Source organism: Frieseomelitta varia, unplaced genomic scaffold (assembly GCF_011392965.1).
Source record: "Frieseomelitta varia isolate USP_RPSP 00005682 unplaced genomic scaffold, Fvar_1.2 scaffold_175, whole genome shotgun sequence".
Taxonomy (NCBI): Eukaryota; Metazoa; Arthropoda; class Insecta; order Hymenoptera; family Apidae; genus Frieseomelitta; species Frieseomelitta varia.
The window spans coordinates 32455-49749 of NW_025109472.1; positions in this window are offsets into that span (position 1 = coordinate 32455).

Below are 17295 nucleotides of genomic sequence, written 5' to 3' on the forward strand. Positions count from 1 at the left end.
CTCGTAATTTTAAACGAAATACTGTAATACACTGCAAATTATAAATAATGGTAAGTAACCGTAAACAATTATGAAAAACAATGAAGATTGACATTACGTGATATGGGTATTAAACATTTCATTCTGTTACATTTAATGTAACATTACACGCATAGTATTGCACTTTATGGTACCATAGTATTTAGCTATTTTTATTATCGTAGATAATGAAAATTTTTAATCTTTATTGGACGTGGAATGTTATTTTAATGTCACGAGAAGAAAATGTTTATCCATATTTTATAAATAAAATGAAACTTTTAATTCTGCAACAGTGGGGATTTGTAAAATAAAACCAAAAAAAATGGTAAAAACTAAATGCATTAAACGTATTCAATAAAATATTGCATGTTTTTTTATAAAACGTTCATGTTGATCACTTTAATAAAAATAGAGTTAAAATATTTTTATATTGGAAACAAACTCATAATTTTGTTAATATAAAGTTTTCTTAGTTTTACGTAAAACCATCTTTTAATGCTCTTCGTTCAAAACTATTTTCTCTTTAGAAACTACTTTTGAAAATGACTTTTATAACAATATATAAAATAACGAATTTTCATGAATGCGAATGAAATAATACCTAAATAGAGGTTTGTTTCAACTATTAAAAATTACTATGAGAATTTTGTATATCTTATATATTTATACATTTTGCATGAAATATTTTACAAATGCATAAAAACTTCGCTGTCCATAGAGAAAGTGGAAGGGGAGAATATAAATGGGGAAAGTAATGAAAAAGGTTCGTACAAATGTGCGTTCTATTTAACTTTGATTTCGAGTTGTAGTTATTTCCGTATTCCAATAATATGCAGCTAAGTACTACCTTATGAGAACTGGCCAACGTGGTTATCTTCAACCTGAATGTGTAAAATGTTAATTTTGCTACAAAGGAGAATAGAAAGCGAGCTTAAGGTAGCTCGACGACGTCGAAAACGGACTGAGATTGGATTCTTTGAGGGCCAAGAGAATGCAGCAAAAATAACTGAAGTTGTTTGCTCTGTGAATTTACTTCACGAATACCGATTTTGCCAATTCGCGGTATACACAACATGATAAATGTATGACGATTTGTGTCAGCTGATAGAACGGAAAGAAAAGCAAAGTTACCTATAGTTACTCTCGTAAATATTCGGACATCAAATTTTCAATAATTTTTCGGAAGAAATGAATCTAATATATAAATAGATATTTGGGAATATTTAAACTTCTAACTGCTATAACATTGCGAAGAAAAGCCACACAACAATCCATTTCATCTTATTTTACATAAAACGTGAAGTCTCTTTCATGATTCGAGATTTACTTTTTTCAAAGATGCTATTGTCATCGTGTAGTGGGTAGTAACGTGAAGATACTTCTTTTTTCTCGAAAACGTGAACAAATTCAAATATTTTTAAAAGATTAAGAAATTTTTTTCATGGCTAAGTTCACCGTGGTTTTAAGGATTCAAGTTTTTCCTTAATAACGATTCTATGGAATTTGAGGTACGATATTTCGTCACCGTTTTATTTTGAATATTTTTAATATTAGATTTAGGCGAACTTAAAAGAATTCTGCATTTCTTGGACGCTTGGACATAATATTCAAAATTGAATAAAACATACATGGTTTCTTATAGAGTTTGAAGCTAATGTATTACATATGTATATATATACTTAGTTGTGTATTATTAAAATGTAGAAATGTACAAAATACATTTACATTCTTTGAATGCTCTTGAATACAGTACAAGCATTGAATATAATACAAAAGTCGCCATTTTCATAATTATTGTACCACCGTTATTGTAATAACGTTAGAATAGCACAATAATAAGACAAATGCAATGTTGAATGTATAAACAAGTAAGAGTGGGGAGGTAATTAAATTCACGCTTGTTGGAACAGAATGCAAGATTGTAGTTACAATGCTGTGTAACTTCTCAATCATGTAAAATTCCAAAATAACTTCTTGCAATTTAATAAACAGTTTAAGAAGATCAATTAATTGAAAAAGAAATATTCAAATGATTTGTGATAATCATAATATTAAATTTCAAATATTATCAATTAATTTTATTTTCGATAATTATAACTAAATAACTTATTAAATAATCTTAATTTTAAATTATAAGAAGTTACAAATTTATGCAATTTTTTTTTTATCATTAACAATTGTTGTAGATGATTGAAATAAGTTTCAAGTTGAAGTAGAAGAATCACTGAAGTATAAATATAATCGTAATTTGTTAAAATCTAGTTAAATTTATCACGTATCATATTTATCACATAAAATGACTCATATATATTACGAAACATCGTATTCAATTTGTTCAGTGCACCACAACATAAATTTCTTGAATCTGGTTATTTCACTTTTTTTCGAAAATTTCATCGTGGCTGAAAATATCGTACATATATATTTAATCTACGTCCAATTGCAGATCTATTTTCTACTGTCTTTATATATTACATGAGGATCTCCTTAGAATAGTTCTCTCTAAAATAGTATGTCAATTACGAATACGTCGCTTATATCATTCTGACTGACATTAATTTGTTTCTCAATCATGTTACACATAATTTTTACACGTTTATAAATGAGTACAAAGTATTAAAGAAGAGGAAGACTATTACAAATTGTGTCAATTAAATTATTTTTCCTTTATATTATATTTCTTTATTAATTTATCTATTTCGACATTCTACGATAATAGTTTACTTATTTTACATTCATTATGCGATGTTTCTCTCATACTTGAGTTGTAAGAAAAAATTGTAACATTATGTGTAACTTGTTGTATTTTCGAAATTTTTAGATACTTCAGATGATTTACGTTTTTAGTATCTGCTATCGTTTCTTTCGGAAAATTGGGAAATAATCGTAAAATTTTTAGAAGTAAAAAATTAAGGATATTTTAATCACCGTTTAGGTAGTAAATAATTCATTCAGTTTATTATGAAGATTTACGTTCAGATTAATATTGAAAGAATTAGATTACAATCGATATTGAAAGATTAATCAAGAACTTAAAAACATACAACATAATATCGTTTGAAGGAGGAAGCTTGAAATTTGTATATTCAAATTTCAAGCTCCAAGTTCTTCAAACTGAAAATTACTAATAAATACAAATTATATAACTTTCGATACTTTACGCCTAGTATAACGAGTCACGATAAGCTCGACACTTACTCGAAGAAGATTAAAAAGAAAATTCTGGAACAAGGGATTACAGCGAGACCTATTCCATCTTATTTGTCCAATTCTATCCTATATATCGCGTAATGGGCTAGGGAGATAATTAGAAACGCGTGATTTGTAAAGGTGACGTGTATACATAGGACGTGAGCCAATTGACAGCAGTTTCTTCAGGCACATTGTCGGAAGGGGATGAAGCGTGGCGGCCAAGTGGGGATGAACAGGTCGCCCTGTGTTAGGGGAGAGAGCGAGCACCCTTGCTCGACTCGGGCTGAACCGTCGCCAAGGGAGGGGGATCCTCGTGCGCTTAGGATATACAGAGAATCCCACGAACTCGGAACTTCAGTCTGAACGCGACGAGCGCTACGTTCGTTGCGCGTGTTTCGCGTGAAAGTGAATCATGTGTGAGAAACGTGGTATGTGCACGAGTAAACGACAGGTGCCTCTTCTGGTAGTGACTACTTTGTTAGTTGGCGTACGCCCGGAATTAGTCGGTGAGTAGAGGAAAAACGATTCGCAATACGACGGTTTCTTTCGGTCCGCGACGTCGCCGCCGGTCTCGTCGTGCACGCGTTCTCGATCCTTGTGTCCCTTTTTTGGTTTCCTCAGCGTCGAATCTCAGTTAATCCCTTGTACGCGACTGATATTTTCTTTTTCGCGATAACATCAGTGTCTGAAATTATCATTTGCCTTTTCTCTTTCGCTTGTAGAATAACAAAGGAAAGAGAAGAATGATGGTGTGTGAAAATAAATTTCATCTATACTGTTTCTTTTCTTTTCTTTTTTCTCTTTTTTTTTTTTTTTTTTTTTAAAGAGAAGTTCGATAACTGGAAAGTTTAAAGAAATTTGGAACTTTGCAGTTGACGTGATGGATACAACAGAAAAATTTATTTCCCGGCTGAAAAATTATCCTGAGGGTAAAAACGTTCCTTCGAAGTGTCGTATTATAGTGGAAATAAATGATAACGAAACTGGAAATGTAAGATATAGAAGACAACTTAAATTGAAAATTAAAATCAAAAATTAAAAAAGAATTTGCGATAATAGTGCACAATAATACAATTTCGGAATGTAATATTTAATTTTCAAATTGTATCGATATAAATAAGAAATATCCGCCTTGAATTATTAAAATTAAATTAAATTTTTCTAGATAGTGTAATATAGAAAGTCAAAATTTTTTTTAACGAGGTGTTTCCAACCCTAGGATCATTTTTCAATACAAAAGAAAAGTTATTCCATAATTACGTGAACTACATTTGTACAGGGTTTCAGATTTTGTAGAATTTTCTAGTCGCCAAACTTTCCTTATTAGTTAAAACCTATTATTTCGATATATTCCTCTTTTTATTATATTTTTGTTGTATTAATAATTTGGTTTTAGTTACTTTGGGGTTTATTTTAAATTAAACATCCTAAATTTTTGTAATCTAATATAAATCACTGCAGTCATTTATGATCCAATGATATTGTTAGAGGATTAACTGGAGTTTTGTTATTTTCTTTTGTTTCCTTTTTGTCCGTCTTCGTTCAATTTCAAATACTTAGTCTTTATTTTATAACCCGAATGTACAGAAATCCTGAAAGTATAGAAAACACGTAGAATTTTAAGTACGATATTTCAGCAAACTTGAGAAATGAAAAGCTAGTTTAATTAAAGAAAGTAATAATGTGCAATTTCTTTCCTTCTTTTTGAAACTAAATTCTTCCTCTCAAATAGCTTGCTCTCAGAAAGTACTTTTTTGAAAGGTATTGAAGTTAATTGTGTAAAAAAAATTTCGGAATGCAAAGGGTTCAGCCTGTTTCATTGTTGTTACGTCGCATGACAGATCGTTTTACTCGTCTTGCCGAAGCTTATCGCAAACGGCAAGGGAAAAATGTGCAAACTCTTTGCGTCGTTTAGATCGGATGCGATTCGACAAGTTTAGAAATTTCCTGGAAGATTGTGTGTTGATTGTGAGGCTTCCTTTGTTCGAAATATATGGAAATATATGTATGTTTGTTAATCTGTTAGTAAAGTCACTTCTAATCCTGATGCGATTCGACAAGTATTTTCGGCAAGAAATTTCTTGGAAAATTGTGTATTGATTATGAGACTTCTTTTCTCCAAAATATATTGTCATTTTTCTTATTTCTCAACGCTTTTGCGTATTGTTATTGAGATCATCTCTAATCTTTATTATTTTTTCAACTTGAATTTGTCCCTTGGTGTTACGCAATGGTAGAATGAAAAAATAAATAAAATTAACAATAAACGAACCAAATTTTTATTCAGTTCAACGTATACGACTCACGCATTTCATGTCGTAATTTTAATGTGTCTTTTCTGATTTTATAATTATTTGTTACAGCTGCATTCAAAATTATAGATATCTACATGCATATTCAAAAAAATGCATTAAGTGTATAATTGTCGTATGATAATTAGAAGGGAATGTACTATCTGTCAAGGCAGTTGAAAACTTTAACAAAAATGTTATAAATGCTATACTATATGTTAGAGAAATAGAAGTCACAGGATCTCAACTCTACACTTACGTGCTATAAAATAATATAAGATTTTAGATAAAAATATATATCAAATTGACGCAAGGGATGAATGAGAGTTAACTGAAAACAAATTTATTCCTCGTTAATCTCAGTATCCCAATGTATTTCTTTTTAATAGAAATTATATTGTGAAATACAGAGAAAATAATTTATTAGAAATAATATTTAAAAAAAGAATAGGTCTAAAAATGAAGAAATTTGAATTGAAAAGTTTAGGTTACCAGTGATGAATCAATATTTACAAAATTGCGACTAATAGCGTTAAATTCATCCTGCTTAATTATCCTTGTGCAGTTTTTAATAGAGGGTTTGAATGTGGATTTGAACGAGAACTCAAACGTAATATCGAACATTCCGACCACCAAAAGCGATTAATTGCGCTCGAAATCGTGTAACTCATCGTATATGGATTGATGAACTGTTGGTGGAAGCAGTTAGAATTAATATGTAATTTGTGCGTGTTTCTGTAGACTCTTTTTACATTAAGTGATTGTTCGTGGACACTGAACAATGTGTAACAAGTGTTTTGTAAATGTGAATTTGTCATATTTTGTGATATATTTATAGTGTTTACAGTTATACCAGTGTTAATTTTTGAGTAAAATAACAACCGTGGATGAAAGATAAATAAGAAAAATAGGAGAAATTTAGTTTCATTGATTTATTGATTGTTGAATTGAATTATTTTGATATGATTTTATATGAATCATACAGGATTTTTGTTCAAATTCGTATTTTTGAGAAAAACGCATGTTTTGAGATATTTGAAGAAATAACTTCATTTTTTATGCATCGTCGATATTATTTCGTTCAAATTTTGTAGAAATGCACAGAAATCGTTTAGATGCGACATGTAACAAATTGTTAAATGCAAACATATAAATTTCTCAAGTTTTACGGAAAGAATTCCACTTTCGAAAATATTTAGAGGATGATAAAACGAGTATTTAATTTTAAAAGAAAGTAAAGCGACAAATTTCATTGATGTAGAGTCAATAGACTCTCCGTTCAATTTGAAAATTTCTCTTTCCAAAAAGAAAAAAGAAAGGAACGAAAAACGTGATGTTTCTCTGATATATCGTTGATTTTCGATATGTTTGAACAGAGAAGTAAAGCGGTATACGTTTCGATTAAATATTCGCAATTTGCAAAATCGTGAGATTTGTAAATGACTTCGCGTAAATGAGAATTACGATCCCGATGCAAATTCGCTTTGTTGCGTTTCTTTGCCGGGAACTTCATTTCCCTCGAACGTAGATTGCGTCTAATCAACGTTTAATGGATTAATATCGTTTATAGTTTCACGAGGCCATCGTTTGAAACAGAATAAACATTATCTGGAAATCTGAGCGGGGAACAGAAATTGCTTGGCAAATAGCTGAGATAAGAGAGTCGGGGCAAAAAATCCTTCTATAAATTCGTTTTCCCCGTGTCTCTTTTTCCGAGTGTCAAAATTATACTCCAATTTTTTGCTCGATATGCAGAAAGAGAGAGAGAGAGAGAGAGAGAGAGAGTCCGTTTCAATCTTGATGGTGCCACGTATTTCTCAATTATCTATAAAATTGAATCTTAATCTGGTCCATGCAATCGAAGTGTACAATGCTTACCTACGTAACGTCCGTTCACAATAACACTGATACGAATCAAAATTTAACTGACCTGACATTTCAATAGCAATATGCAGTTATTTATATTTTAACGAGAACTTCGTATTACTCTTCTTTTTTTTTCTTTTTTTTTTTCAATTTCTGCCTCCACCTTCCCACTCCCCCTTGGAGTATTTTATCCGCGTTTCGATTGACAGTTCAACTTTAGAAAAGTTCAGGCAGCTGCAAATATTAGCTACATATGGGGGAAAAAGATAATCTGGATTGCCTTTCGTATTTTCGTGAATTCTTTTACGCGAATTGTGTGCCTTCGTTTTCAAAAAGATTGGAACGCGAAACTAATTTCGGTGGATTTCTCTTTCGCTAGTTTCTCTCGGTCGTTTTCATTTAATAACTCTTATTGATTTTGGATCTTGCAGCGCCCGCGGTCGAAGCACTGAAACGCGGTGCGCGCGAATGTTAAAGTTTGGAGACAAAATTTTCTTAAAAAAATTTGTAATATTGTTTCTACGTACAGTGTGTACCACGGAATTTTGAATTGTAATAGAATAAAGCATCATTTATCAATCTCAGCTCCTTTTTTAGATTACTACAGCAATTTTATTCAGAATTTAATGACTAAAAATGCTGTTAAATATTATTTATCAAGTGCCGATTTACGAATGCTTAAAGCTTGAACATAATACTTTGGCGATTATATATAATTCTATTATAAAAAAGCGCCGGCTTTGTTATACACCAAAAGGAGTCGTGAATAAATGTCGAATTCGAATACATTTTTTTCTATGAAATTCGAAACTTCACTTTAGTCTAACAAATTAAAAGTTATTTGTCACGACAATGCAGATTCTCGAAAAGCTACATTAATAAAATAGTTAATCTCTTATTCGTATGAAATATTTAAATCAGAAAATACAAGCATGAACGATCACAGATTTTGACTGTTATAATTAGGAAATTATTTTATAATCGTTAAAATGTATCGAAGTCGAGATCTGGCTTATATTATTTTATGAAAGTAGAAACGTTGAATTTAGCCATTTCAAGAGCTTAACATTTCAATCCCATGTCTAATATCGAGTTACTGATATAGTACGAATTATGCTCTCGATTTAAAAGAAAAAGCAAACTGTAGTCCTATAGAATTTGAATTTAAATTCTTTATTTTTTAATAAAATGAAAATTATTTTAATACTTTATACTTAACACGATGCTTATCTGAGGAGGATGCTTACGATTATTTTTTAAATGTTATTAGAATAGATTAGAATACGGTTCATAACAGAATTATTAATCACAATTAGAATAGATAGAAACAATTATTTGATAAATTAAACGTTAGCATCAATTGTAGACTAATATAAAATATTAGAATAGACGTGCTATATCTGAAATTGATATTTTTAAACCTAAAAGTACAGAATAATTTACACTTGATACACAAGAGAAAGTGATTCGACAATATTTCAATCAAAAAAATCACTTCATAGCCGGAAAAATCTTCATTACCATAAAAATTATTAATTTTACAAATACAACTTTATTTTACGAAAATAAAGAAGAAGAAAGAAAATCAAACAAGAATGGAATACATCAGAGAGAATGTAAAAGAAAAATATGTATAAAGTAACTAGAGGGATTTTTATTTTACATTATGAACGATTTACTTTCTTATTGACGTGGGTACGAAAGTATAAATCGTATAAATCGTAAGTTTGATTCGTACAGGTTTGAAATTTTACTCGGTTTGTGACGTTCATTGGCGACGAAGACCGATCTGTCGCACGACGTTTGACACACGCTTTACACGTGTACATTGTAAAGTTGCGATTTCGCAAATATTATCTGGTCACGTAGCTACTTGGTTTGGTTTTGCCAGATAAAACGTGAAAACACGCGCGGGCATAATGTCGAAATATTGAGCAGGCCAATTTGTACGCGTCGTGTTTTCGCAATGGCCGCTATCCAGTGAAGTTTTATAAAAATTATCTATTATCATCGATACATAGTACACGTTCCTTGTTTGTTATTCTTTCATTTTTATCTTCCTCGTTTTTCAATTTGGCGCCAGAATTCTTATCTACAGTGACCCATCAAAATATTCGAACACTTCTCATAGAAAAAAATACGTACATACATATAGTAAATTTTTATATATATACATATACAATTAATGTTGTATTAAGCATATCAAGAATATTTACATTAAATGTTAAATATGATCGCAATGAACATGGTAGTTTACTAATAAATATAATTTTTGTGATCTCTGCAAAATATATTTTCTTGTATAAAATATCATTTTTATATGTTGTGTTTCTAGACTTGGTACAAACTTGACTACTATAATGAGTGTTGTATCTCGTTAAGGTGTAATAAAATGTTGAAATGTTTTATACAAGGAGCATAATATATTCACAAAAAGATTTTTCTATTAATTTTCGAATACTTTCGCGAATAGCTATAAATTTATACCTCGCTTATTTCTTAGTCTCTTCACTGAAGATAAAAATGTGAGAGAAAGAATTATTGGAATAAAAATCGTTTAATCCGCGAGGGAAAAAACATGTTGCCGAAATTGAATTTTTCTGTCAAAATTCACACTTTTCAAAGAGTTTCATCTTTATTTTTATAAATGAAATTTTACATTTTTCGTGAATTCAGTGCTCGAGTTTTTTTCAATAGGAATCCAACAAGTGGGGAAACGTAACGTTGATCGATTGTTTATGAAATATCGCGAATAATCGTTATAAATACAAAACGAAATTTTGTGAAAAATTTGTTAACGATTTTTTTTTCTCCGAATATTTTTCATCTCAACTAGTTTTCGCTGTACTAGACTATAAAATGTCCATTTGATCTCATAGATATCGTTGTCCTATATAGTATAGTTTCATAAAATTGAATAGTGATATATATTTTTCTTATTTTGTGTATCTTTGAAATGACATTGGAAATTTTTTAATATTTTCTTTTTACAACTTTTTTCATTTGTACTATTTTTTCTAGATCTGTCGTTGGTGTCTTCCTAAATCTTTCTAAATTATTTTCTTTTAAGAAGTTAAAATATACAGAAAGATATGTAACAGAAGGCGAAAACAAAGTTTTACACACCGATATTTTTGTACCATTTAGGATTATCCTGATACTTTTAACGTTGTAATAACCAAATTAATAATTTCGTTTACTTACAAGAGAGAATGCTTATTGTAGTTGTTTATTTCAATTAAAAATCTACGAAGTAATATTTATAAATCAGTTGTATTACTTTCGCCTGCTTGGTCATTTTTGCAACGCTGTAAATACAATAGTGAAGCAATAAGTATTTCCAAATTGTGTATACATAAATATCCACATTGTGAGAGTATTTTCAAATTATGCCGGATCAAGTTGAGAATATTTTCACAATATGAAGGATCAAATTTCACAAAAATGTTCAAGCGACTTTAAGCGTTTTTTATCATCCAAATGGTTTTATTCGTTCGCTTGACGGCAAAGAAATAATGAGAGTTAACAGAACGAATGATCGATTTACGTCGCCTGAATTACTACGTTTTAATTAGCAAGGTTTCACCCTCGCTCATCGGTTATTTCAGTTTTTCATTTACACGCGTTCGCTTTCTTATTATTTATCGCGGCGTAGTCGTGATTGTATGTTCAGTGGCGTGACGTTTAACATGGCGAGCATTAAAGCCCCAGATTAATTAGAAATAAGAAGGAAAGTTTCATTCGAAGCGCGTGGAAACGGTTATGAACGATCGCCTTGCAACTCTCATTAATTTTTTTCCTTCTCTTTCCCTTCGTTCGTTTACGACAATTTATGGTGCCACGTTCGCTCCCATGTTTCTTTCCTCTCGCCTATCGCATTAATTTGATCGACCTTGAAAAGCGGAACCAGAGGCAAATTAGGTTCGTATCATTAATTGTGTTACCGAGTTGAGTCCATTAGAATTATTAAAGGTTCCGGTATTCTTGTCTGTGTTTAGTACTACATTTAGCTAGTGAAAGTTCACCACGAAACTTTTGTTGTTATGTATTGTATTCGTTATATAAAATTTGAAATTAAATTCGTTGTACGAAACGTTTTGAAATTTCATTAACATTATAAACATTATACTGATTATTAAGATTGGCCGTTTAAATATTTCTTTATTGTCTGCGGAATATATCTATTTTGCATTAAAAATCTTTTTCAGCCTTGTTTTCTCTGTCAACAGTGTCTCATTAGAGTATTAATAAAATTCCAATGTGTTTCACTCACGACACTCATAATTAGACTGTGGATTCTTATGCATTTATAAATTTTCACGGACACACGCAATTAACGAAGTGGAACTTAACTAGAAAATTGTTTCTTCTATATAGAATTATAATTAACGCTCTTCTCTACATATTTTACATATTTTTGCATAATCTGTACATTGTATGCAATTTTGCATCCTCAAATTTTCCATAACGTCTACTCGTAATACATTCGCCATAAACATTCGGATATATGAGCATACATATGTATTATTCTATTCCAATTTTAACTAATATTATCAGATTAACTATTTATTAGAGACTGAGCCCACGAAGCTTGATATTTCGTTAAATATTAATCGATAAATATCTATAATATATTTGGATGCACATTAAAAGTTGCTAGTTCTAGTGTTAGACTCAAAAAAGAAGCTATTAAAACTTATACAACTTCAATTTTGTTTTCTCATCAGAGACAAAACTTATAAATTGATCGCAGTTTTTTAATTTCATATGAAACCTGGAAACTAATAATCGTCATAAGATAGATCGTTCGGTGTCGATATAATGATGGATAAGATACAGTATTATAGTGACAAGCGTGTAAAACAAAATTTTAAAGACACAGGCACGAAGTTCGCCAGTTCCACATCGTATAATATTGCGAAGGGTTAACCCTTAGTAATTGGAATTATCGTTTTAATTCATTAGCCTATAGTCGCTTCAATCATCATAATTTCGATCACTCGATATTATACCCTCACAATCAGTTTTATAATATTTGGAAAACAAACACTGGTTTACGTAAAAATTATTTTTTTTCTTCTATCGTAAAGAAGTTCCTTTTTACGTTCTAATTTTTTTTATTTCTGTTATTATTCTTTTAATTATGGTATGATTCGTTTATTTTATTATTCTTGTTCTTTTTATTATACTGTAACATTCTAACAACAAACATTTATTAATCTGTATAAAATACAGATTAATAATTTTTCAAAAAGAACTTTTGTACGTATAGGAAATTGTACATGTAAAATTTTCTGGTATTTGTTATGCACGCTAATGAGGTGACTCTTAAGGGGTTAAGCATAATTCCACTTTAAAAGGCATAATAAACGAGGAACATGGGTCACAGAGGATTGATGCTTATAGCAATTATTAAAGAGATGATCTTGTTAAAGGAAAAGTAAAGAAGGAAACAGATTATAAGGGGAGAAAGGAATTGGAAAATAAATCCTTACGATTTTACGTGTTAACGGAGCACGGGACCGCAGATTTTTCCTACGATTGAAAATTACTCGATGTCGATGGACTCGAAGCGAAATCGGAAAACCAATTTGTTTGTTCAGGATCAGTGTTCCATTGGACACATTTGTCACATAGACGAAATACATGCCTCTTCACAATTACCGACTGGTTTAATTACTCGATTTATGGTGAAACGCAGATGACTACGTGGTTTTGAATGGAATTTCATTGAAAGACTTGCAGAATTTCCTTCGCCATTGAATATTACGCTGCCTCGTAAATGTAAATTTCGTAAATTTTCATCAACACCAATTCGAAATCGAATCGAAAGTATAATCGTATTTGCTTTTAATTATTTCGAGTTATTTTTCGTGCCTGATTATTGAAATAAATGGAATGAAACGAACGTGAAATATGTTTTTTCGGACACAAAGTAACATGCCAAATAATATGAAATATTTTTGAAAATATTTTATAATATCCATGACAACTATGGATATTAAAAGATAGTGTCCTGAAACTTTTGAACAGTTCGCAACTACGAATTTATTAATTCAAAATAATTCTTCGTAATTCAAAGAAAATTGTTCTTAGCTTGCGTTACGTTGTCCTTTTTACGGCGGGACGTGTCTGTATAAAAACTTGATCATTTTGCATTAACACTTCCATGGCTTCCGTGACTCGGGCACGTAACAAAATTTCAACTCGGGAACGTCTTGGCTGTCACGTTCAAATTTATTACTCATTTGGGTATCGTTCCGGGGAGTTAAAGCAAACAAAATGCAACGAATTGGAAAAGTAAGGAACGAAAGAGTGTCACTGATAATGTATGTCTTCTTAATAAATTTCTCTTACCGACAAATTTATTGGCTTGAACTATCAATTACGGCAAAATGCAGCGTGACACTGGAGAGAAGCTGTGTACACGGAATCGTATGAAATATTGACGACAAAATCCCGGTTCAATTTCGAAAATATTAAACGCAGAATTTTCATTCGAATATTCGGATTGTACTATAAATATTCAGTATTCATTTCTACTTGCGCAATATAGCAAGCATAACATATTAGAATGGTGGATAATATTGTCTAATGTTAATATTTATGTATATGACGCGTGTTATGTAAATAACACTGTGCATGCAGCTTATTACAATGTATAATGTTATGATGTGCAGTGTATTACGATGCACAGAAAATATTACAAATAGGTAATGCGAATCAAGACTTTCTATGTTGCAATTGGTGAAACGAAAGTTTCTGCATACAATAGGATGTTCGTAATATGAGAGTAATGACTTGGAAGGAGAATTCAGTGTATAAATAATAATACATAGGATTTGTATAAATGCTAGAATTTGATCGATTTTTATGACAATTTCAAAGAAAACTTTCCTTTCATGTATTGTCCGATATATCAGTTTTATTTTTGATTATGTTGATCATTCAAAAATATTTTCATACTATAATATTCTTTTAAGTTGAATTATAATTAATGTTTCTTTTTTCTATTTGCAGGTAAGTAAGAGACATGCGAATTCAATCTTGTTCCTCTGTTGTACAAACAGAAAATTCACCGTCAATGTGAGTATTTCAAAAGCATAATTATTCGTTTTACGTGAGATATTCTATTTTTCTACGAAGTAGCAACAATTAGACTCTACGCGAGCGTCTATAAATGAAAGCAAGTTTTCAAAAAGAATCGTCAACTTATTAGCATCTGAATTCGCGTATAAAGAAAAAAAAAAAAAAAAAAAAAAAAAAAAAAAAAAACCGACGGTGACAACCCTTTCGCGAGTGCTGTTTCGTAAGTGCACTCTTTGTCGAACGAAAGTAGTGGATGGGTAGGTCAAGGAGCAGGGGTTGCAGTTAATAATGCTATCTCGATGACGGTATAATTTCGTTGAAGGTCAATAGACAGATGGTCGGTCCGCAAGTATCATCGAGATCCTTTGCCCATAAAATTGATCAAATTCTGAGATACGGTGTACCGGCAAACGCTTTGAATCCAATAAAGAGGATTAAGTGTACTGAGCTGTAAACACGGTGTGATTGAATTCTAGGGGTGACGAGGAAACGCTCTCCCTCCTTCTCTTTGCCATCCCGTACCTATTTTTTTTTTCCCTCTTGCTTTCGTTCTCTTGCCTCCTCCGGTTCAACCCGCTTGTCTTTAACCCTCGACGCCAGCCACCCTCTCGCTCTTTGTCTCTTTCGATTTTGTTTTCCCAATGCGACGTCTGTTTCTTCTGATTTCACGGCGACGAGCGACGCGGCTACGTGATATCGCCTTTTTAAATTTTCGTTATTAGGCTGCGAATTTTCATGCAAATTCCTATTGCCTTCTTTTTTTGCAAACAATTGAAAACGATTGGTCCTTGGCTAAAATTTGTATTCTTTGCTGCTAATTTTGATTCGGTATTCTATAATAATAGTTAGAATAGTGATTACTAGTAAAAAGAATTAGTTCTTCTGTAAAGTAATATTATTATAAGCAACAGATTCATACCTTATATTCCTTGGAAACAGTAAGTTTTTAATTTCAAGATCAGTGAGAAAACGAAACCAGTTCAATTTATTATTTCGTCTCGACCCCATTTCTCCAAAATCTTTTCAATTGCCATTCGATTTTAATGCACGATAACAGCACGCCACCTCGTTAATATTTCGTAAATATCACTTTGATTGTTATTGAAATTTTGCAGCTGACAGTCCAGTGACAAATACAGTGGAATATTTAAAACAATTCCAGCTCCGTATTGTTTTCGTCCGTGTTCAAGTTTACTAATAAATTATTTATATTTACCTAATTGTCAGTCGAGAAATTATTTCGCGAAATTACCGTGCCGTTATTTTTAGACCATGAACGTAACTGATATATTGATATAATCATATTATAGGTTATTTGTCGTTTCCTCGTATTTTTCTGCTTATCAACGAAAAGAAGTTTATGACAGTAATATTTCATCGTGATTTGTTCGTCTGTGTAAAATTTACGATTGTATTTTACAGGATACTATTATCGGTCAATCGGTAATTAAAAATACAATTTAGCGTTCACAGTGCGCGCGCGCGCGCGCACAAAATTACCAAACATTAATTAGGCGTATCTTTGCACGAACGTACTCCCTTGGTGAAAATATTGAATCCGCTGCGTACGAATGTTATGCGATGCAATTTCATTCTGCTTATGCGTGCACAACAAATACATAAATAAAAAATCAGCCACTCTTCTCCAGAATCATAGCGAAAAGCATACTGAACGTAGAGAGAATATTTCGTCAGATAAATTAGATTACATTAATTTCGCAAGAAATATGTATTTATAGGTATTTATAGGAATTTATCAGATTAATATGTTCGTGCCGGATAATTGGAGTGAAAATGACGGAAATAAAGTTTCGACATTAGAGTTTCTTTTAATCAGTGTGAATTATATTAAGATTTCATTACTCAACTGTTCATTTCTTCAGTTGCTCTTTAAATTACAATAACAATGGTGTAAAAATATTAACAGCTTGCATTATCGTCCATTTCAATAAAATATTAAACGTATTTTTATAAACGTATTAGAGACGTATGTTTTTTACGATCGATATCACTACGATGTTATTTGTTTCATTTTATTTGCAAAAGCGAATTCTTGCCGCGGTTCATTAGTTCAGCGCTTAAATACTAACGAAACGAACTCTACAGCGACTAATAACTCCTTTAAACAAAAAATCCTTTGGCAACTTGTCACTGTACGTTGCATACGAATAAATATTTCACTACATTTTCGGCTTCTGTTCCCTTATTGACTATTTATCATCTTAAAGAATGAATGCATCTAAACCAGGAGAGGATAATAATTGTTATTTTTTTTTCAATAAAATTGTATTTATTTAAAATATCTGGGAAACATCTGGGAAAGATTACTTTTTATAATTCATTGAATTATAAAAATTGATTCATTTGAAATAAAGAAAAGATAAGCAAATATGCAAATAAGCTTTCATCCTGACAAAATATCAGAAAAATGTTTCTGTTACGGCAAGCTCGGCTGTGTTGAACGTTAGTTGCTGTCCGCTTCGCTCGTCGCTCTCTCGTCGTGCCTGTTACAGCCTCCGGAGAGATATTTTAATGAATGAAGACGTGATGTAGAATAAATACGTTTATTCTCAACAAATACAATGACTGAATTGAGTGTAAATGTAGGTGAATGTATGACTGACGCGGGGTCAGTCCTCTGACGGACTGCGTGTGTCTCGTCCAATGGTCTATTGGAGACTCCCCCAATGGTCTCTTGGGTGACTCTGTCGAATCCTCTTTTCGCTGTGTGTCTACGTCGCCCTTTTAATTGGTGGGCGACTTTCTGGAGCCGGCCAAGGCGCCTTGTTTCCTAGACAAGGCTTTGTTTATGCCCTACCGAGCCTTTCCACATACT